Source organism: Phalacrocorax aristotelis, chromosome 11 (assembly GCF_949628215.1).
Source record: "Phalacrocorax aristotelis chromosome 11, bGulAri2.1, whole genome shotgun sequence".
Taxonomy (NCBI): domain Eukaryota; kingdom Metazoa; phylum Chordata; class Aves; order Suliformes; family Phalacrocoracidae; genus Phalacrocorax; species Phalacrocorax aristotelis.
In genome coordinates this window covers 24311842-24328381 of record NC_134286.1, presented here as the reverse complement: position 1 = coordinate 24328381, position 16540 = coordinate 24311842, and positions in this window count along the sequence as shown.

Below are 16540 nucleotides of genomic sequence, written 5' to 3'. Positions count from 1 at the left end.
GGCAGGGGCAGCGAGAGGGGCTTGCTGGAGCGAGGGAGATGAGCTCTCAAAGGCAGAGAGAGTCTGAAGCACGTTTAATACACCTACAGCACCCAGTGACTGAGAATTTAAGTGAAATTATGCAGAAGAAAACAGATGGTGGTCGGACAGCGGAGTAGGGCCGCACAAACGGAGGTGGCCAGGGAAACGTCCGCATTACATTATTACCTCCTTCCCCATTTAAAAAACCCAGTAGGAGGTTTTAACAGCGTGCTGTGCTGGCTTCCTAGGAAGAAATGTGCTTTAAAGAGATACAAACCATCACAGTGGTGTTTGTTAGAGAATAAAGCACATTCCCACTTTTAGCTCAGCATAAAACGTGGGACTTAAATCCCCCCCTTCCCCCAGGGTTGCTCAGCCTACGTGAGTGCAGGTGCGATTTGGGAGCGATGGGAGCATGGGGAGGCACAAGCCAGGCACGGGGAGGGAAACTGTCGTGTTGGTGCCGCAGGGAGGACGGCTCCGAGGGGCTGCCTATTTCCTCACACAACGCCCCAGGCTTAGCGCTCCTAGTTCTAGGTCTAGGTCTGCGATCGCTACGAGGAAGCTGCCTGGTATTCCAGAAGATGGTTGCAGAAAGCCGAAGTCTTAAAAATGAAGCAGAAACTGCTATCTGGCCAAAAAATTAATTCCCCGCTCCAGTCCCCAAAACGCAGTCTTGGTTAATGATTTTCTGCCCTGCAAGGCTCAGTCAGACAGCACAAATCGGGACCAGCAGATGCTGGCAGGGAACAGCACGAAGCACCAGCGCTGAGCCCTGGGAATCGAAGCTGTTCAGTAAATAACAACATAACTAAACCACACTTTGCCCATCAATGATTTATCATCCTGCCTCACACAGGAGGTCAGAGCAGGTGATGGTAAAAGTCTGTTAAGATTAATGACTTGAAGCATTAGCCAGGAAGGAAATAACATCGTGGCTAAAATTCCTCAGCCCTGTGCTGTAAAACACCTCCGTGACGGTGGTAATTGCGTGAGCCATTCATTCACACCACTGCTGGGTAACCCTTTATTTTGGATACACTCATGTTGCACAAAGGCTTTCTTTTCTTCCGTAAACCTAAACATTAGCGCAGGTACCTTCTGTCATTGCCAACTTTAGGGCACTTCCAGATTTTGAGGCAGTCTCCTTCCCCACTCCCCAGGCTGCTGAAAAGTGGACAAAGCTCTATCCTGATCCCAGAAACCTCTTCAAAAAAAATATTAAAAAAGTAAAAGCCTTATTACAAAACCAGATGAAAAGCTGAAAAAAATGAATGTACCTAAGGCAAAAAGAAAAAATTCAAATCAGAATTTTTTCTCCTTTTTTTTTCCCCTCTCTCTCCATGTGTGTGTGTATTATATACACATATTTAGAGAACTTCAAACAATTTTCCTTCAGTTTCAGCTGATCTTTTAACTCATTTTCAAGCACTTTTTAAAATGAAAAGACATTGGAACTCCTCCTCCTGAAAATGCCAAGACCCAGTTTTTGTGTCAACCATTTCAAACCATTTATCCACTCAGCAGCTTTTCAGATGGAGGATTCACTGGAGCTGCACGTGCATTTTCAGGCATCTGTATTTTTAAATTAAAAAAAGGGGGAAAGCTTAATCCAGGGCCTCCCGGGGTGCTGGCTTGCATGGGGGCAGGGGCCAGGCTGGGCTGACGGGCTCTGACGGGGCAGCTCCCTCTTCCTCTGCATCCTTCCAAGATCCCTAATTTCCCTGGGAATCTACCCTGGACTCCAGGACATCTGCTCCGTGGCTCTGATGCTCCCGTCCTGTCATCCTGACTTAATCCCTTTGGATAGAGAGAGGAATTGCCCGTCAGCGCCAGCTTTACAGACCCTCTGCACAGCGCCGCACCACGAACCCCCAGCGACTTGCTTGCTCAGCTTGGCTCTGAAACCTTCCCACAGTCACTGGTTTCCAGCAAGCCCCGGCCGTGCGATGGCTCTGTGCTGCCTTTTGAATAACCCAGCTTACTGGGGAGTCCCAAGCGTCCCATCACGCCTGCCCTCAGTTACCCTGTACCCATTGCCAAGGCGATGTGTGCCAGGCGCTTGCTTTAGCGACACTGCGCCACCTCCCAGACCACCGCTGGAGACGGCGACGAGCCTGGTACAGACCCCTCCGGGATCCTGATTCCTGCTGAGTCCCTGCCGAGCGCCCACTGGACTTGCCGAGAAACCTCCCCCTGAGACCAGCGACCTCTCCTGCAGCAACGCCAGCACCACGTTCCAGCCAGCCCAGCCCGGCGCCCATTCCCCCGCTGCAGCCCCCCGCGGCGCCAAGCCTTTCAGCTCAACTAACATTTGTTTTAATAGAAGGCTATTACTTGGATGTTTATTTCATCCTTACCAAAATAGGAATAAAAAAGAAAAATAGTGGGTTTTATTTACTCGTAGGAGAGTGTGTGCCGGCCTGTCTCGGCAACAGCTGTCCCCTCTGCCGTAAACTCCCCATAAACACGATGAATAAAAATGGCACAGACAGAGAAAGGAAATCAGGGAGCTATTATTGGGTGATTTCATTGCGCTGGCAAGCACGACTTGGATGTATTTTAACCACTCTGGCTTCTGCTGATGACATTGCGCTGGGGCATCATATTTAAACCAAAAAAGCACAGATCAGGAAGTACCGTTTCTGCCCAGAAATAATTAGGAGACATTTTTTCCATATGAGCCGTAGCTGTAATTTTCCTCATTAAAATATGCAGATATTCACAGAGTTCTGGGAACATTCGGTTAATATTTTAATCTTTTATGGCAAGGGTTTGTGTTTAAGAAAATTTTTCTTCCTTTCATTCCCAGGCTTGTGACAGCCGTGGCATAGACACAGCCGTGGATTTGCAGACCTGAGCCGCACTCAGGCTCCCTCCTTCTGCCCGAGGCTGGCTGTGCCCACAGGCTTAAATCTGGTCTGAAATGGGGACAGTGCTCCGATGCTCCCAGCCCAGAGCAAAGGTTTGACTCTGGTCGAAGGGGGGCCAGGGACAGAGTGGAAGGGAATGCACGGAGAGGGGGGCAGGGGACCCTCAGCAGGGGGCCAGCGGTGCCCCAAGGCTACCCAAGAAGGGTCAGCATCCCATCGCCGCTCACGCACAGCTGCATTTCAGCCACCCACAGCTGACCGGGTGGCATTTAATAAGGTCCCACATCCATCCTTGCTTTGGCCGGGGAGAAGAGTCCTTCCTCCCTTCAGAGAGGCACTTTACATCCCCTGCGCACCCCTTCGCAGCAGGTCGCACGTGCCACAGCTCAGGCGGGTCATCCTCTGCCAGGTTTCTGCTCATCGCGCGGATCCCACGATCGCTCGGGTTCACAGACCCCCGCGAGGCCCCACGAAGGGAGGCTGCCCTCCGTGAAGGGCGCTTTGCCGGAGCAGCGGCGGAGCATCGCAATCACCTGCCGAGGAGCGGGAGAGCTCAGCCAGAGAGAGCCCAGCCCGGCAGCGCGGCAATTAGATGGCAGCTGTGTTGAGTAATGGCTCCATTACTGATCTATTATTGAAAATAATGGAATAATAATACACCATGGGAAAATCAGCTACCGTGACACTGAAGGGTGCAGCAGCTAAAAATTATCAGATATAAATACTCCAGAGGCCCTAACAGGTTATTTCTGAGAGCATATAAGCAGGTAAGAGCCTTTCTGTGATGTTTCACAGCAGACAGAAACCTCGAGAAGGCAGAAGCCATTACCCCAGCCAAGGAGGCAGCCATGGAAAAAATGCTGCGTGTGGGGAAGGGGCCACCAGCACAGGAGGGATGTCTCTGGGTGAAAAGTGGCTCTGAGCAAAAAACCAATGAAGACGAATGTCCAGAAAGATTCTGCCATGAAGAGAGCCTGAAAGGACTGATTGTTTCCTTCCGAGGGGAAACAGATGAGAACAGGCTGGAGAAGAGCCTATGAACCCATGCATCATCCAGCAAAGAAAGATTAGGACTTTATATTCTCTGATCCAAGGACAAAAAGCTGCTTGCTGCAAGAAACCCCAAAGTGCTAAGAAACAGCCCCCTCCTGCCCGGCTCAGAAACGGTGGCAGCGCACACAGGAGAGGAGGCTCGCGTCCAGAGGCCAAGGGCCCGGCTTGCAGCCTCTCGCAGAACCGTACCCGTTAGACACGACTTTAGACACCGCCAAAACGAGGGTGGTCCTACTCCTGCGTTACGCCGACGGCCGCCCAGCGCCACCCCCGAGAGTCCTGCTGGGCGCCACGGAGCGTGCGGTAGGGCTTCTCCTAGGGAAGCAGCCCACCTGCGCAAGCTGGGGCCGTGGTTTTCTTGCTGCTTTAGGCAAGAAGGTTAAGGAGGAGCAGAGAAGGAGCATTCTCACCAGGAGGGTTTTCCAGCTGCTGCCTGAGCCCGGTTCTGCTCAGCCTTCCCTGACCAGTCCTTCCCCAGGCAAGGCTCCCAGCTAAACCAGTCCAGTCTCAGCCGTCATACACTTGGGCTGTGTGATCTTCCCCAGCTCGCAGACTCAGACTAGTCTGTGATGTGGGTGGGCTTTCATGCATGAAAGGATCTTGGGACCAAGCTTTAAACAGGCATCGGGATCTCACTTCAAAGCTGAAGGTGACTTCAAAATTGGCCTTGCTCTGAGCACGGGGATGGATCAGAGACTTCCCCACGTCCCTTCCCTCCGTGACTATTGTGTGCCCAGGGGAGAGGGATCAAGCCTGAGGACTCATCCACAGAGCATGTCCTGCTCTTGGGACAGGTCACTTGGCCGTAGCATTTATGCATCCAAAAGGGCATGTCTTCGAAGTGGCTTGGCTTGTTTGTTTATCAGCAGCACAGCAGCAGTATTCTTTAATGAAACACATAGTTTGCCTTCAGCCCCTCAGGCCAAGTGAGCTGCGTTTGCCCTTATTTAGTATTTATTCTTTTTATTCTTTTCTTCCCCCCTCCCCCCGTCCCGGGGCGCGCGTATGAACGCGGCAGAGGGCATGGGCTGCCCGCTGGGACACGCTCACTGGAGGGCAGGAAGAAAACTACCACCAGCACACAGGAAAGCTTAGAAACGAGCAGGGTGTGACTACACGGGGAAGGAGGCAAAGTTTTACAAGTGTGAAGGGAAAACCTGGCTGCGCAGAGACGGGCTGGGTGAGAGCAAGTCAGGAGCCACCCTGCAGAAAAAGGTCTGCCCATCGCCGCTCTCCCTAGAGACGTGCTCATGTTCATTCAGAGATAAACAGGCAAGAGACCACTGGAAACTCTGACAGATAACTGATGTGGAGCTGGCTATTGAAAAAAAAAAAAAAAAAAAGAAAAAAAAAAAGGCTGCATTATCCCATCTGAGCTGTATCCAGGAAAGAAAACAGAGAAAATACACATAACTGCAAAAAGGGAGAGCTGGTATCAGCACTGCCTCTGTATTTAGGGCACTATATCTCGGACAGCCTGGCGAAGGGCCTTGCACTGGCGGGACCGCAGTAAGTCTCAGTTGCCGGCTGGTAGAGCATCCTCCCACCCCTGGGCCCGGTGAAGCACCCTGTCAACCTGCCTCACTCCAGCCCTGCCAGCCCTCCAGAGCTAAGCAGCAGGATGGGGGCCCATGGCCCCCCAAGATCCTTCATGTAGCTCCTGGGGAGAGGAGCACCCGTGAGGCCATGGTGCCGTTGAAATATAGCACAAATATAAATAAGACATATTAAAAACACAAAGGAAGGAAAAGTTGCTAATTACCCACAAATAACAAGCTATAACCACGTAACTCGCTTAATTAGAAAATAAATTAATCACAACATGGAAGGCATGCTTTAATTATTGCAAGACGCTGCACTGTGCGGTAATGAGCATCACCGGCACTGGTAAGCACTGGCTGGTGTTTGCAATCTCATTAAGGCCAGTCTCTCACTGCACTCCTTCGAGCACGTTCCTGCCTACCCTGCACAACTGATAGGTCTGCTTAAAACAATCACTGCTCTGCAGGGAGGAGGAAATTCCTCATTTCTGGAAGCGAGGCTTTGATGCACACAGACCCGCAGAGGCGCTCTGGGGATCTCTCTGCTCCTGGCAGGGAATATCACTTTCTGAGAAACAGCTTTTCACACAGTCTTTCATGCTTAGACAGGCTAGGCCAACAAAAAGGGCTTCCTTGCTGGGTATTGCACGGATACGAGCCCTTCTGCTGCTACAGGGGTGTGAAGGTCCTTCATGCTGATGCGCCGCGTCCCCTTCGCGCGGGGTCTGAAAGCCCCTGCGGCCGCATACCTCTGCGTATCGGCATTGCTGCTGCACGACTATGAGCAGATGAGACCTCAGGCTCTAGATACACATTTCAGAGGCCTAAATGCTGGGTTCTGAGCCGATTTCCCCCTACCCCGCCTCACTTGCACATGTGCAAAACGAACACAAACTTTGCGGATGATACTCCCAAACTGGCCAAACCAAGCGAGGTCTGGTCGCAGATCACTTGCCTTTATGGTGAAGCAGGGCTGGGCAGAGGGGTCCTCAGGTCCATCATGTCACTGGCTGCTCAAGCACAAAGCTGGGCTCTGCACATCAAGTGCTTCGCCCTGGTATGGCGTGAAAAAGGTTCCTACCACACGTTGCAGGTTTACGTTACCCCCAGCAGATCCTAACTTGTCACAGAGGAACTGAAAAGCAATGGAGAACCCCAAGTCTAGGGGAAAAGGGGGTTAACTGCAGCAACTAGCCAGAAAACTTGGTGCACAGGCAAAACACAAGGTTATTAAGTCATCACTGTGCAATGTCCAACACCACATTCATCTACAAATATATTTTCAAAGCTTATCTGGACAAATCCCTGAACAACCCGCCTTGGCTCCAAGATTTGCCTTGCTTTGAACAAGGGGTTGGACTTCAAACCCCCAGAGACCTCTTCCACCCAGAGCTTCCTATGCTTCTACAAACATGGTCTGCTTCAACCTCATTTTTTCCATGATTCCATTAAAATGACACTGTCTGGTTTCATCTTCATGCCTAAAAAGCTCCTGGGTATCCTTTTTCCTTCTGCTTTCCATGTCTAACATTTCTCTCCAGGGGTAAAAAATGGAAGGGAAAAAAAAAACCTTTTTCGCTTCAGAGAGAAAACAAAGGCAAAGGAAACTCCCAAAGCCTTCTATATAAGCACTTTTAAGTTTGCCTGTGCATGTGTAAACTAAAGACTTCTTAAGACATCAAAATGAAAAATTTCATTCAGTATATTGTTCCTAAACCAGCTCTTAGTTCTCTCACCCTGACCTGAATGCGAAGCAGGGCCACCTCCTACACCATGGCTCATCCTTGGCCTCCCAGACCCCAGCTCCCAGCTCCTTCCCCGCTTGTTGCCGCCTTTGCTTCTCCCCACTCGTGTCAGGATCACCTTTAGCTTCACCAGCCTTCAAAGCCCGCACAAGCCCAGCTGCCTTCATTTCACTGAGCCTCCTGAGCACATATCCACCTTGCTGCCCACAGTCCCCTCTTCCAGCCCCTCTCCTGCCTTTGGCTCCACTGAAACCCTCACCCATGCCGCCCTTCTTTCATCTCGTCCTCTTCTGGCTGCTGTCGCTGCCCCGCCGGGTGTCCCCACTGACCTCTGTCCTCTCCCCAGTGTGTCCCTGTCCAGCCACCAGCTTTGCAGCAGGTCCCACAGCTTCGTGTTCTCGTCTCTGCCTGTGCCTGGCAGCCCCAGCAGAACACACATCTCTGCTGATGGCTCTGCAGCCTCCCCCAGGTCCCAACTGTTGTCTCCTCGTCTCAGCTGAAGCCTTGGCCTTTTCTCCGATGTCTCCCCATCTCTCACCTCCAGTGACGCTTCACTGCAGCAGCAGTCTCAGTCTCCCCTGACCCTACCATCCAGAACCCCCTCAGCCTCCGTAAGCCCTCGTGTCCTCCCAGTCACCCCTCTCACATCAGCGTCACCTACCCGCACCACCCTGTAGTCCCCACATCCAGCACCCCTCTGAATCTGGCGGATTCTCTTTGCCTCTTGTGCCTGAGATAGAGCTTGTCCTATTCTTCCACGTGCCCAGGACTCACCTTCTCACAGTGCCCTGGCTTTGGCGAGCCCAAGGTTGGCTGCTACCAGCCACGCCAGATCATTCTCCTAACCATTGCCCTCAGGTCACCATTAGCACCTGCCCCGTCAGAGCCGTTTTCACGTCCAGGGGCTGGCGCTCCCTTACCTTCCAGGGACACACCGCTACCGCCTGCGTTGCCTGGCTGGGAAGTCTTCAGAGAAGCCCCCGGGCGGCTCCTGCTTGCGAGGGGAGGCAGCCCCTGCCAAGACATGCAAATCTGGACCACAGCACTGCTTCAGGGGCTCTTTTTCTGTGCTGTCCCTGGTAAGAGCTGTCGGTGCCCAGCCAGCCAGCGCTCTGGCTGCAACGCCATTCACACCCTCCGTACGGTGCCGTTATTATCCCCTCAGGTTGCAAAGTCTCTTGAGCCTTTGCACCAGCCACTTTCCACAGGATGGGTACGGTATCACAATCAAAATGCCTGGCTCTCAGCGTGGATTCTGGCTTGGTCCTGGAAGAGGGCTGGGAGCGTGTCGGCGAGCATCCAGCATCAGGCAGCACCAGCTGTCACCACCACATTTAGTGGGAGGGTGTTTCTCCTCTTCTCATTTGCCAAAATCCACCGGGAAACAGAGCGAATCTTAATAAAGCGGGAGGGACGTGTCACTTCCCCTGCGTCGCCTCTGCCGGGTTGAGGTTAATTAGATAATTACTTACATGTTGCCAGTTTGTCAGGCACAAACAACACAGCGACTGCCAACTGGGAAAGCTTCAGTTCCCTGATAACTCCATCTCAGCTGTGTCGCTGGGATCGTGTCAATGACAGCCACGCAGGCGCCTCCAGGTCTGCAAACAGAAAATGCCCTTCCGCAGGCCAGAGTTACTGCAACCTTAATTTTTATGTTGTTGTTGCTGCTGTTACTCTTTGTGACACGCCAGCTTAGTTGTACAATTCAGACAGGGCCATACCCGTGCCCTCGCAACGACGCGTGTTCTTTATGGTGTGCAGAAAGGATCATCGCGTTGGTGAAATCTATGAAGTCTTTCTGTGAGCACATAGCCATCCCTCACCAGCGCAGCGCCTTTTGTCTCCGAGCGTGCCGTGTGCTGCATTTGCCAGCAGGGTAAAGCATTACCATCATCTTCTAGGTCAATAGCAATGTCTTATCACACATTTTCTAGCATAAATGCAATATCTTTTTCAAACCATCAGATCTTGAGGAATTACACTGCGACCGATGACACTGTACATCCATAATATGTAGCAAGGCAGCACCTTATAAAGTCACCCAGAATAATATGTTTAGCAGATTATGCCATGATGGATGGACTAATAGGGCAAGACATGAAAATGACATTGTTAAGCCAGCGCTTGTGTTGGGGTTCCCAAGTAGAAACACTGCATAGGAAATCTAAGAGACGGTGCCGGCCAGTGCCCAGCACGCTCCCTCTGCAGCTCAGCAGCACTGGGGAACTCCAATACTGGAGAATGCAGTGCTGCTCTTGCCCCTCCTGGTCCTCCATCCCCCCTCCAGTGAGATCCAGGGATTACTGGTCACTTGGCATAGCTGATTCTTTTCTGCTACATCCTTCACAGCCAGTGGTGACGTGCAGAATTAGAAATGCTAAAAATACCTGCATTGTGTAACACTTTGCTGCAGAAATGGCCTTGTTCCCAGCAGCAAGCTCAGATCCAGCGAAGCCACTCAAAGCCAAACCAGCCCTGGGAAATTTGTCTGTCTGTTACTGTCCATTATTGAAAAGTTTAGATGTTTATTTCTCCGGTGTGTAAACACCAGCAGTGAAAATCCAGGGCTCGCACCATCCCCTAAAGGATGGAGGCTGCACAACCAGACACGTATCCTCACCGAGTGAGGCCACGCCTTTTTTTTAAATCATGGCCAGACCTATAGATGCCCCCCCGTAAGGCAGGGAACGGAGCATTTTCCGACCCGTGTGCCTTCGACAGGACTGTAGGTCCAGCTCAGGGTGTAAAGCCTCCAGCTCCTGCTGGAATTGGATAAACCACATAGAGATTAAAGGCCTCTGGCAAAGGCACCAGCCCAACCTCATCGCTTTTCCCAACTAGACGTGCACACACAGCCAAACTCGCACAAGTCTCTGAATACAGAGCCAAAGGAGAACCTGGGGCTTTTCCCAGGTCCCAGGAAAAAGGTCCTGTAGCAGCAGCTACACGAACCATCCTCTCACCTGCAAACTCAGACGTGACACCTAAACCAGTGAGAAAGAGGAACAGTGCCCTGCAACAGCCTCAGGGCGGGGGGAACGTGGCAAGGGCTGGAAGTCAAAATATTTTATGCAAAGAGTTTGTGAGAATCGTGACGCTTCGCCTTCAAATATGCGGAATTTCAAAGTGTCCAAGTACAGTAGGAGACAGTCAAGTGTCTTCTCCAAAGCCTCTCCCCTCCCGCGCAGTGACCCTGCTACAGAGGGCAGCAGGAGGAGGTCGGGACCGCGTCTGCACGGTCCAGCCCCAAGGCAGAGCACGTGGCTGCAGCAAGAGCGCTGCAGTGCTGACCCAGCGTTACACGGCGCCGTCCCCACAACTCATCCCCGAAGCCTCCCTGGGGACCGCAACAGTCCTGAGGCACCTTTGCCACGTCCTGAGCTCTCAGTCCAGTATTTTCAACCCAGCTAATTACCTTTTGCCTCCATAAATTAAACCTGGAAGCGTTGATCTGCACTAGCTCGTCACTCTCTACCAGCGCAGGATTAATACGGAACACGCCGATGCTCCGCACTGGAGCCGCTTGGCATGAGCTGGTCACATCTAGCTGCTCTCCTTCGCGCGTGCTGACCCACTGGCCACCAGACTGGACAGACACCTCGCTTGCAGGGTGGGCTTCCTTGCAGCTGGGCACAGGTGGACTTTCTACTCAGCTCCCAGCACTCACAAAAAACTGCAGGAAATCCGACGAGCCCAGATGGCATTGGTTAAAAAATTACCAGGGCAAGGGACAGATGGTGGGACCGGCTGAGCTCAGCTGGGTAACAGCATATACTGCTGCCTTTGACATTTATATGGCAATATCAAAAGTCAGCACAAGGAACCCACCGGGCACGTGCTGCACACCAAGAGAGTTCTGTCCCTGGGGCCTGCGGGCATCAGGGTTCAAAGACACTCGAGAGCATCGCTGAGGAACTTCATGGCCTGTTTCACAAGTGGTGTTTATCCTGTCATCAGGCCGTCAGACTAACTCCATGGAGTGTGGCACGTATCCTGGGATATCCTGTTCTTTTTTGTTGCTGCTGCTTAGATTTCTCCCCTGGCCTCCATCAGAGCTTCCCGGCACAGGCACGGTCTCTTGCTGGGACTGCCAATCTCCGGAGACCGCAGCGCACGGCAGAAAAGCGGCCTTGTGCCAGGCCGTGAGCGTGCATGCACGTGGGCGTGCACGAGACACAGACTCCAGGAGCTGGCATTTAACCCCAAGCCCCAGGCCTGAGTAGCAAAAGCAGAAGGCTTCGCACGTTCGTGGCCCGTTAGCGCATTGTCCGCGTGCATTCGGCTAACGAAAAAGCAGCACGTGCAGGGCGGCTCCAGCCGCGGGAGGGAGCGCGTGCTGAGAAAGGTGGGTGAGAAAGAACAAATCCGGGACCAGGATTTGTTCTCAGCTCAGAGGAGGCTCTCGGAGCCCTCAGATCGGGCAAAGCAGCGGCTGGGCGCGTCCTACTCCACCAGTGCCACGAGCTGTGGGTCCTCTGCAGCCCCCGTGCCACCGGCAGCGGTGTCCAGGAGCGCGCTGGAGCCCAGGCGGGTCTCTCACAGCTCAGCGCTCGCCCTTGCCTTGTGTATTTCTTGGGGGTTTTGCTGAGAAGGAGCAGCTCAGGGGTGAATGGCATTTATTTTTCTTCTGAACAAGAGAAACGACTTTCATTAAAGACCAACTCCAGCTCACTTATACCAGTGCGTATTGGGTGGCTTGCCTGAGAGCCTGGACATACAGGGCAATCCACTGCCTCATTTCAGGACCTTATTCCTCTGTAGGCTGGCAGGACAAGCTGTACTAAGGAAGCAGACGCTACCTGACCTGAAAGCACAACCAGCCTGCAGGGCAGAATATTCATGCTTGAACTGCATCCCCTGATAAAGCAAGGAGCAACTATAAGTATTAAACCTGACTTCACAGAGCAATGTCTAAGCTGAACCTGAACACGTCTGTCACCTCCAGGATAAAAAACAAAGTGGCTGCAAAATACCGTTCAGCAGCATGTGTTAGACCCACTCTCAAAACGCGTCCGCCTGACGCCAATACCAAGTTGTGCGGCAAGTCTCCAATGAACCGGCACCCCGAAATAAATCCTGTGGGTCTCCAGATGGCATCTTACTTCCAAAAAAACCACTGGGGACCAAAATACAGGTGTCTGTGCCATTGCAGAAGTCTTCGGGTATCCTATGCGTTTCATGGGCTCTACGGGAGACCCGAAGGCTCCTGGAAAGGCAGCGGATGCCGGCTGGGACACTCCAGATCATGACAAACAATATCAGATCCGTCTGTTCTGCTACCCAGCTCTCAAGCTGGACATCTGCAGAGGGCGATGGGCTCAGGAAGGATCACCTCTCCAAGACACCCATTTGCAGGCATCATTGCATGGTCAAGGCAAACTCCAATACATTGAAAAATGACCGAGAGCCAGCCAGCCATACGGCATCTTCTGTGAAGGTTTGCAGGCTCCCTGACTCCCCTGCCATGATTTAAGCTGCGTGTTTTGCTAATCTTTTTTTTTTTTAAAAAAAAAGATATCATCCAGGTAGGCACGTAAAAACCAATGCACTGCTGCACAGAATGGCTCGCTCTCACCGCACACCGGCAACAGTGCTTAAAAGTCACGCCTGAGGCATCTGTGAAGCTGTGAGTGGGTGCACAAAGATCAAAATTAAACAGAAAGGCCCTCCCTGGGGACCAGCTAACCATCTGTATGATTTTTTTTATTATTATTTTATTTTAAGAAGGAGGGATAAGCGTGAAAACGCACAATAATTTGAAATTAAATGCAAGGAAAATTGTACCCGTTGCCATGCAGATACAGACAATAGCAAACCCAACAACAATAAAGTCAGTAGCTGTCAAGAAGTACTGCTCATTTTGATGTCAACGCAGGTTCGAGGCAAAACATGGAAAAAGAACAGGAACAGAGGTCCAAAAAGCAAAGCGAATCAGCGGGACCGACTCCAGAGCCGTGCCCCTGCAAACCCCTTCTACCCCAGGGAGTTGCCACACGCCTTCTGTGAAGCAGCAGAGGTTTTGCCTTCCTGCCGTCCACGTGCTTCAACGGCTGGAGCCCTCCCCACCGGCTCCGTCCGCACGAGCACGTCGCTGGATGCCGCATCCTCCCCGGTGAGCTTCAAGCCTGCCGAGCCCGACCTTTCTAGGACGCAGCTGCGCAGCCGAGGACAGACAGACGCTCGCTCCGTCCACCCCGTGTCGGCGCAAGCTGCCGGCAGACGGACAGACCTCCCCGGCACACCTCGCTTCACAGGCTGATCAGGCCAAAGAGGGTCCGGAGAAACAAACTCACGCGTCCGCAGCAGACGCCCAGCCCGAGCACGGCGCGCGCAGCACAGCTCTCTGGGAAAAGCTTTGCCGAAATAACCACGTTTTAAAGTGGTTTGTGTTGGTTTTAAATGAGTTTTTCCCTTCTCTCCAAACCTTCCAAGTGTTTAAATCAAGACGCCTTAAGGAGACCAACTCATCTCCGCCGGCCTGCAAGACACCGACTGGCTGCAGCTAATGTGTAGGGGACACAATTATTATTGATTTTCCAGCAAAAAGCTTGACAGTACGGCCAGCACCTACAACAGCCACTGACAAATCACCTCTCATAAATTTCTCGATGCATCTGCCTTCAACATTTTCCCCCCCTCCAGTACAAGAAGGGCTCGGGTACTCCGCAGTAAGCCCCAACTCACCCGCTCCCCCCGCACGCTCCGACAGCACACGCACGCCAGAGCATCGCAAGTATTTATTTTGCAGTCTGGCATTAAACCAAGAAAATAAATAAAGCCTATTCTGGATTTCTCCAAAACAAAAATGTTACAATTTTCTTATTGAACTAAAAACGTTCTTTAATTTCATTTGGAGGGGTCTTGTTTCATTTTAGTCTGGAAAAAAACCACACGCTGCATTTCATAACACTAAATTGGAAAGAAAAATGGGATTATTTTCTTGAAAAATCTCAAAATCAAACACTTCAGCTTTCCCCTAAACAGTTACACTTTTCAATTTAGTTTGGGTATTTGAATAACTTTACTCAAGCTCCATTTTCCAAGGAGCAAGTCGTTTTCCAGCAGCACGCCACCCAGCTCTTCTTACCAGCACGAGAACTCAGCGTTTGCTAGGCCCTGCTCCAACAGTTCCTGCCCTTACGAAATTGCAGTCAAAATCAATTACCATTGCAACCAGTCCAGCCTTTCCCTTAGCTTTATTTTCTGTCTGACAGGGTAAAATCCTATTCACACAGTATGTTGTAATAATTTTCTCTCTGAAAATGTTTTCCCCCTGACACCGAGATACCTGATTTCCAGATCCATTTTCCTCCCACCAGCTTTTCTCCTTTCATTTCTTCCTTTCTTTCTTCTCTTTTTTTTTTTTTTTTTTTTTTTTTTGTTACCATGTAATTTTTACTGCTCGAGGGGGAAAAAAAAAAAATCTCTTTAACCGCCTTGCCTTTTCCCAAATATTATCCGATTTGTAAGCATTGTTGACACCCGCCTTTTCCCCTCGACGCACGCTCCTGCTGCCAGCCCAGGGCTGCAGCCCAAACCACGCACCGCGGAGGGAGGCTGCAAAGTGGGGTTATTTAAGAAGGCGGGACAGATCAGCACCCCCTGAAGGGGCTCCGACGGCGCAACCTTATGTCGGGACACGGCATAAGAGCATCACAGCTGCCCCGTCCCCGCCTGCAGACTGACTCCCCGAGACCGTAGAGACGCCACGGCTCGTTCGAGCCGTTTAAGCTGCACTCAGCCAAGCACAGCTTTTAACGCTCAGCCTTGACAATATTTATGCACACCACGAAGAGCAAGTCTGGTCCCTTTATTTGCTCCATAAAGAGTTCCCGTCTGCACTTGAGACTTTTACCCTTTCCATAAAAGCCTGCCCGCTTTCTTCCCAGCCTGCTCGGCCCCTCGCGGCAGGGCACCGCAAGAGAAAAGCATTTCCCGGCAGCAAGTCCCCATCCTCTGCACGCTCCCCTTGGTGGAACGAGCATGCTTAGGTCTCCCCAGGAAACTGCCTTCCTCAGGCAGGCTGGAGACAGACTTTTGCTCTCCCAGCAGAAGACAGAAAAGCCAGGGAGGCTTTTCCCCAGGAAAGGCTTTCCCTGGGGCTCTTCTCCTTGCCCCCAGCGAGGCAGCTGCCGTGCTAGGGCTGGACGGGGTTTGCACCCCTGCACAAGCCCACTCCTCCTGTGGTCTCCTGCCTTTGCAGAAGCCCCTGCGCCACGCTCACTGCCCCCGCAGCTCTGGGGAGGAAACAAGAGGGCAACCCCAGCGCAAGGACATTCACCAAGGAAATCCTCCCAGAAGGACTGGCCCGTCCCTCTGCCAAGCACGTCGTCCTTCCCCGACTCCAGCCGGCTTCCCCATGTTCCACGAGTCCTATGCACTGTTCTCTCCATGCAGAAACAAGCTCTTACACCTGAATAGGAGTTTTGCATCAAACACAGCCTTAAAACATAGCAGGAGCCTTAACAAAACCACCCCAGACATGCCCAGGGACCCCCTCCATGCTCTCCATCCCATTGCACGTGCACAGTGTTTCCCTCTGTGGTCAGGCAGCAAGCCTCTTACCCTACCACAGTTCAAACTCTTGAGCCTAAAGCTCCCAGATACCTTTGCACTTTCTGTCTGGATGCCTCTTGATCCCAAGAAACTTGTGCCAAAAACGTGCATTGGCCTCGTGGCAACACACTGGGAAGGGCAGGGCTTTGAGGGACATCTGTCCTTACCTTCAAAAGGACCCAGAAAAGATCAAACAGAACTGAAAACTCAGAAGCAGGGTTTTTTTATAGCAGCTCCTCAGACCAGAAACTCTTTCAGAAGTGGACACAAAGCAATTCTGGAAGCAGACTGGAAAAAAGGGGATATATAGCCACTCTATACCGCTACCCACAGCATCCTTAGACAAGTCTTGTAAGCTCGGCTTCTGCCAGCAACTCCAGGGGTTTCAGGGTTGCTCTAAAACTGGTCTCCCCAGGTGTGTGGGAAGCCTGTGCCTGCCCCTCTCCAGCCTCCTTCACATGGTCAGCCCCGCGCCCTCCCGCTGGGACTGACCCACCGACGCGGGGCACCTACCGGCAGCTGCTTTAGGCTCTTTCATACCCTTTGCTGCTCAGGCTTCCTCCTTCTGTGCCTGCTTTGCAAGGCAGACCCAGGGTGGTCTCTCCTATTTCTACCCACCTTCATTTTCTCTTCCTGTCCCCACAGGCACCCCATGGGGTAGGGCCTGAAGGTCAGCCCAGCCGCTCCCCACCAGCTCCCCAGTCTCGTTCCGCACTGAGCAGCAGCCAGCAGCAGTGACACGGCAAGT